Source organism: Myotis davidii, unplaced genomic scaffold (assembly GCF_000327345.1).
Source record: "Myotis davidii unplaced genomic scaffold, ASM32734v1 scaffold1893, whole genome shotgun sequence".
NCBI classification, from domain to species: Eukaryota; Metazoa; Chordata; class Mammalia; order Chiroptera; family Vespertilionidae; genus Myotis; species Myotis davidii.
The window spans coordinates 64730-71756 of NW_006284243.1; the positions used below are offsets into that span (position 1 = coordinate 64730).

The 7027-nt window shown below is 44.8% G+C and overlaps 1 pseudogene; it reads left to right on the top strand.

The window, feature by feature from the left end:
• The first annotated feature begins 234 nt into the window (after window positions 1-234).
• LOC102762489 lies at window positions 235-1226 on the top strand (annotated as a pseudogene).
• Window positions 1227-7027: the final 5801 nt, after the last annotated feature.

Consider the following 7027-nt stretch of genomic DNA (forward strand, 5'->3'; position numbering starts at 1 on the left):
TTTGAAGTTGTTAATATGGAAATCACAAAAATGACTCCTTATGTTTCCTCTGAAGTCTCCACTTGTCTTTCTGAAATGTCTGAATCAGGAGTCATGCTCCCATTCCCTGCAGTGGCTGGGAAGGAGCAGGGGGAAGGGCAGCTTCTCTCTTGTTCTCTTAAGAATTATGTTCTCCACAGCAATGTGCTCTCTCCTTCTCCTCCTCACAAGCCTCAGCCTGCTCACTGCCTGTCAAAAATGGTGAAAGAAACCACTTACTATGATGTTTTGGGGGTCAAATCCAGGAAGCATTGAAAAAGGCTTACAGGAAGCTGGCCTTGAAGTACCACCCTGATAAGACTCTAAATGAAGGAGAGAAGTTTAAACAGATTTCTCAAGCTTACAAAATGCTCTTTGATGTAAAGAAACGGGTATTGTATGACAAAAGAAAACAGGCAACTAAAGAAGGTGGAGCAGGTGGTGGCTTTGGCTCCCCCAATGGACAACTTTGGGAGGAGAAGGGAGGATGCAGAGAGAAAGGAGAGGTAAAAATGTTGTTCATCAGTAATCTTAAAAGGTGTACATAGTAGTGCAACAAGAAAACTAGCTCTGCCAAAGAACCAATGAACATGGCATGTGACAAATATAAAGGCAGAGGTAGTAAGAAAGGAGCAGTAGAGTGCCATCCCAATTGCCGAGGTACTGGAATGCAAATGAGAATTCATCAGATCTTCCCTGGATTTGGTTCAGCCAGTTCAGTCTGTGTGCATGGAGTGCCAGGGCCATGAGGAATGAATCTGTCCTAAAGATAGATGTAAAAAGTGTAATGGAAGGAAGATAGTTTGAGAGAAGATTCTAGAAGTTCATATTGACAAAGGCATGAAAGGTGGCCACAAGATAACGTTCTGTGGTGAAGGAGACCAAGAACCAAGCCTGGAGCCAGGAGACAGTATCATTGTTTTAGGTCAAAAGGACCATGCTGTTTTCACTCCACCAGGAGAAGACCTTTTCATGAGTATGACACACAGCTGGTTAAAGAATTGTGTAACTTCCAAAAGCCAATAGCTACTTTTGACAACCGAACCATAGTCATCACCTCTCATCCAGGTCAGAGTGTCAAGCACGGAGATATCAAGTGTGTGCTAAATGAAGGCATGCCAATTTATCGTAGACCACATACAAATGGTCACCTACTCATTGAATTTTGGGCAAACTTTCCTGAACTACAAAAGTGCCCAAAAAATTAGATTCTCTTCACCTATCTTTCTAAAAAATAAAATAAAATCTCAAATTTAGGAGTATGCAGTGAAAATGTCCAGGGGGCACATTGAGCCTATTATTACCAATGGGCTGTTATTTCAGGGAAGAAACCAAATCAATTTAATTTTATTTCTGCCTTAAATTCACCCAAATCTCCCTCACCCTGCCTCCCAAGTAAGTCCTTCAATTCTTTCTCCCAAGCAGCCCTTAAGGCAAGAGGCTGGAAACTAGTTCATCCTCTACTGTGGTGCAAGCTGGGAAAAGCATAGAACTGGAAAAAAGCAAGAATAAAGAAGGTGAAAATGAGATTTGGAGGAGAAGGATCCTTAGGGTATTGGAGAAGAGCAGTTGTCAGGAGCCATGGTGCTGTATGTATGTGAGAGGAAGATGTGAGGAGGAGATTTGAACAAAACCAGAGACGCACGGAGAGAGAGAGTTTGAATGAGAGGAGTTTGGAGTGCCCTTCCAGGAGAGGAGCTATGAAGGAATGAACAGGAGGAGGGATTTATTAGACTTGCTAGAATTCTGGGAGGCATCCTCTCCTCGCTTTTCCCATGCCTTGCTCTTTAGCTGACTCACCTTTTTACATAATCTGTATTCTTTTCCCTGGTCCTGCTTAGCTTGGGCCAGGTTGTCTTTTGCCCTGGAGATAACAATAACCTTCTAACTAACTGGTCTCTCTACTCACACCCCTGCCCACCAGTCTATTTATCTCACAACCAGAGTGATCTCTCTTTAATCTGATCTTGTCCCCAACCCACCCCACACTTCAAACATTTCAGTAGATTCCTGTACCTTCAATATCAAGTCTGAACTCCTCATTGTGGCTTATCAGGCCTTTTGTGAACTGGCCCCTGCCCACCTCTCGGCCTCACCTCTCTCGCATTCTCTGCTCCAGCCTCTCCAGGCAGTTTGTCATTCCCAGAGCCTTGCTGTTGTTCTGGCTCTCACAGTCTTTTCTCTTTCATCAATGCAGCTTCCATGCTTTGAACATGCTTATTCCTCTCTATGTCAAATCCTTACCCCTTCTTCTCCACCTAACTCCCATATGGTTTTCATGTATCAGCTCAACCACTCTCTCCTTGAATCCTTCCTTACTATTGCCATTCAGACACACATACCACAATCTCTCACCTACCCTAACCCGAAGCAGGCCCCAGCTCTGTGCTTATTTCTGTATTGGTACTTATCTCAGCACCAGTTGGTCTCAGATGCTGGAAAGAGAACTGCTTCAGGATAGAGACCCTCCCTTAGTAGCATCTAGAATGCTTTGCATGGTTTCTGGAAAGTCACTGTAGAAGGTGTTCCACCATATTGACTGAATGAATGAATGAACTGATCAATGGTCACTGGTGACAAAGAAAAGATACTCAGAAAGGACCCAGGTAGGGAATGAGGTCTGGGGATGAAGAGAAGGATGATAAAATATAGAAAATAAAACAAAGTGTTTGGATAAAAGAAACACATTTACTTTTGCTGGGTGGGTATCTGCTATTTTAGGGAAGAAAAAGCTCCACATCCAAGCAGAATGTTGGGTTCTTTCGGTTGCATCTGAAGGAAGAATGGGGATGGGATGGGATGGGGATTGCAGACCCTATAATCAGGAGGAATCACCTGCTTCCCCCTCCAGGGCCCCATCTCCTGTCCCTCCAGCTGTCTAATGTCTTTCCCTTGCCACTAACTCTGTCCCTGTCATTCCCTTCACCACATCCCCAAACCATCACACACACACCCCCTTCCAGGGACAAGCTCTCCGTCTCTCACTCCAGTGTCCCACTTTCTTCCTTCACACCCGCCCACCTTATTTCACATGCTCCCCCCACCCCCCAGTCCAACTACCCAAAGTCATCCATTTGGCCATGTCCTGGGAGCTCAGGCTATTGTTCATTCATTTGTCCAATTCCCCCGCCAAGGCTCGTGCCTCCACCTTTCAGCTTCCTAATGCTTACCAAGGACTTACAGTGGTTCTCAACCTGTGGGTCGCGACCCCTTTGGGGGGGTCGAATGACCCTTTCACAGGGGTCGCCTAAGACCATCGGAAAACACATATATAATTACATATTGTTGTTTTGATTAATCACTATGCTTTAATTATGTTCAATTTGTAACAATGAAATTGGGGGTCACCACAACATGAGAAACTGTATTAAAGGGTCCCGGCATTAGGAAGGTTGAGAACCACTGTTTAAGACAATCAGAATATGAATGGGCAACCATTTTTTAAAACCTCCAAGGCACTAAATTGCATCTGTGCAAGATACCACTTTGATGAAGACTTCTCTAATGTTGCAAGACATGGCCTGGAGCTGAAGATTATTGTCCCTGCTTGTGGAGGGTCAGTTACTCAGGGGTTTTTATCCGCCTAGGCAGAGTAGGAAAGGTAAGGGAGAACCAGATCAAGGGAAACCATTCCCCTACCAGCAGCCTCCCATCCTCTCTCCTTTGGTGCAAACACTGTCCACGGAGCCAGAGCACCACGGTTTATTTTCATCTGTTTATTTTGCAATTAACATAGAGAAGGAGCCTCTTTTTGATGCGCTAGTTCAGGGGTTCAAAGCGTCTAGCCACCTTGACCCCTTCACCAGCCTCCGCCGTCGCAGTGGGGCTGCCCGACTGGGAAAGATTTATACTTATTTTTATATAATGGAAAACTCATTGCCGGACATCGAGTTACTCACTTTGATTTGTTTTCTTTGGAAGAAGCGGACGGCGGCGGCGGCTGCAGCGCCCCAAGCTGGGTCATTAATATGGCAGCAACAGCAACAAAGACCTTTACAGCCGCTGCCTGTAAACCGTGGATAAAGTTCAAGCATTTATTCTGTTTGAGGCCTCCCAGTGTCTATAAAAGCCCAGCACGATTATATGATCAGTGTCAAGACCCACTTTCCCCTCTTTGTGCTCCGGGATGCATTTCCTTGCCCTGTCCCTCCGTGTTGCCACCGCAGCTGCTCTGGCTTTAATAGCAGCCCAAACCACACACTATTGGAGTGTTCCTTGGGCTTTGTTTTAAACATGGTTTTTGCTTGTGTTAACTACCGCCTGGCTCTCTGACACCCATGAATGGGGCTATGCGGGGCTGTCAATCAACAACAATAATAATGCCATCTGGGTTTGAATAATACTAATGAGAAGAAGAAGAAGAGGGATACTGTGTATTAACATAGCACCTTTGTCCCAGAAGCTCAGAGGGTGTTCAGGATAATAATTCATTCTTGCTCAGAGCCCGGCGTGATGGTAGATATTATGATCCCACCCCAGGGGACTGAGACACAGAGAGGGCAAGTGGCTGGCCCCAAGGTCACACAGGAAGTCGGAGATGGCGTACGACTTAGTTGTTTCGAGTCCCCCGAAGCACTGTCCCCATGGGATCACACTGAACTGTAACTCTGTGCTCCTGTTTTAAAAATCTATCTGTAAAAATAGGTGTCAACTCAGTTGTTCCCTTCCTTCTGTGATGAAGAAAAAGAGGAAAAGAAAAGATTGTTCTAAGGTGGAGGAGAGCCCATCCAAGCCAGGAGCGAGGGAGCAGAGGGTGCTGGGATACCCGTGTCCCACTCTGAGGGGCATCTGGGATTTCTGTAGGGGAAGGAGGATGGTGGAAGCATGTTAAAGGGAATCGATAAAGAGGAAGAAGCTCTCCCATGCAGGTGAGAAAGCAAGCCAATTACTGAGCCGAAAAGCTGATGAAAAGCTTAACAAGGAACAGCAGCCCTCTGGATGTTGCGGAAGACACCAAGAATGTCCCTGTTTTCTTACCACTTGCAACAGCATGGATGGACCTGGAGAGCTTATGCTAAGCGAAATAAGCCAGTCAGAGAAAGATATAATATTTTTTTTTAAAAAAGACTGTATATGTGTCAGAAAGCACATACCCCAGGAAGACCTTCCCACCACAAAGAGACAAAGGGAGGTGGAGACAACTAAAAAGCCCACAGCCCACTTTTTAAATAACCCAATAGTAAATTTAGAATATGTGGGGGGTGGGGGAAAGCCTTCACCCATAATACTCAGCCAAAGAGGAACCGTGGGAGGGACTAGCTCAGTAGGGATAAATTGCTTCCTATAACTGCCCCTGTTATGCCTGCATACTAGACTCCTGACCTTGCAAGACCATCATTAAAAGTTTTGCTTTCACTGTAAAAAAAAAAAAAGAAGAAGAAGAAGAAGAATTTCCCTGTTGAACTAAAATCTCATTCTGCACTTTGCGGATCACACCAAGGGGCCAGGACCCTAGCTGCCCGTTCCCAACTCCCTTAGTGCACAGAGGAATTCAGACCTGACTCTGTCACTTCCAATCAGTACAATCTTACCTAACTTCTCTGGGCCTCAGTTTCCATCTCTGTAAAACTGATGAATCACTATCTCAGTGGGTTTTCTAGCACATTGCAATAGCTTCCGAATTGATTTCCTCAACTTTAATCTCTCTCTGATATCTATCATTGGGTTGTTACAAGGATTAAATAAGTTAATATATAAAATGCTAAGAAGATACAGGACACATACTGGAACCTTAATAAATGTTAGTTATTATTTTCTTAAGTAGGAATACATTTGTTGTTATTGTTGTCATCATCTTCATCATCATTGTTATCCTCTGGTTTGCTGGCCACTTGCTCCTGGACAGAAAAGAAATAACCCAAGCACCATGAAGGGAGAGTTCAGCCATACTGAGGCTATTTTATGGACATATAAAGACATATAATTCAACCACGCAGGCCTCTTCCCCTTGTCTGTGCTGGTGTCGGTTCTGGGAGCTACACCCTGGAGAGCAGCCCTATCATTCTCATTTGCCGCTTGTGCTGATTTTGTCTCCTCTGATAGACTCTGAACAAACGCTGGGCGATGTCTAGTTCTGCTGTCTCCCCCAGCGCACCCAGCACGCCTCCTGTCAAGCAGACTTTTCTCAGAGGATACAGGTCACCTCTCCCCGATTTCTAGAACGCCTGCTGTGTGACAGACTCTGAGCCGAGGACTACAAGATAGTATTAGGAAGGCTCTTGTCAGGGGGAAATATACTTTCTTGGTGGAAGACATAAGCCATAAGGGAACAATTCTGAGGCCTCTCAGGCCTCAGAGTCAGGGCTTGTTAAAACAGACGTCAGCTAAAATGTCTTTGAATGCCCATTGAAACATTACTTTTATTCTTTTTCTTTGGAACAAATAAAAGGTGTAAGAAGGGGAGTAACATGATCAAAGCCACATCCCAGGAAGATGCACCTTGCAATACAGTAGAAGATCGATAAGGCAGGGAGAGATGGAAGCTGGAGAAATCAACTCGGAAGTGATTGTAATAGGCTACAAAAGAGCGAGAAGTGCTGTACTAAACAACTCATTGATTTACTGGTTTTGAAGTCTTCCAAATAATTACATTTCTAGTTCCTTCTCCCTGGCAGAGCGCCTCTAAATGCTTGAGCTGACACCTTCTGCCCCATAAGTTCCTTATTTATGGTGTCGTCCCCTTTGTTTTTGTCCCTGACCCAGTTTAGAGATACTTTATCACTGGGACTGAATCTGAGGCACTCTCTAGTTTCCAAGGCAAGCATTCTTTGGCAATAAACAAACAGATTTACAGTTCCTCCCCAGAACTTCAAGGCAGAAAGACACTGCTTTCACATCTCCACAAACTGGGCTGAATCCTCCCTCTTCGCATCTCTTACCACACGGAGGGTTTTGACCTTGCATGTGATGCTTTCACTCATGTCTTCTCTTTGTGTAGATAGACATTTAGCTTCTTGAAGATAGAGCCCACTTCTGCTCCACGTTTGAGTCTATATATATATAAATTATA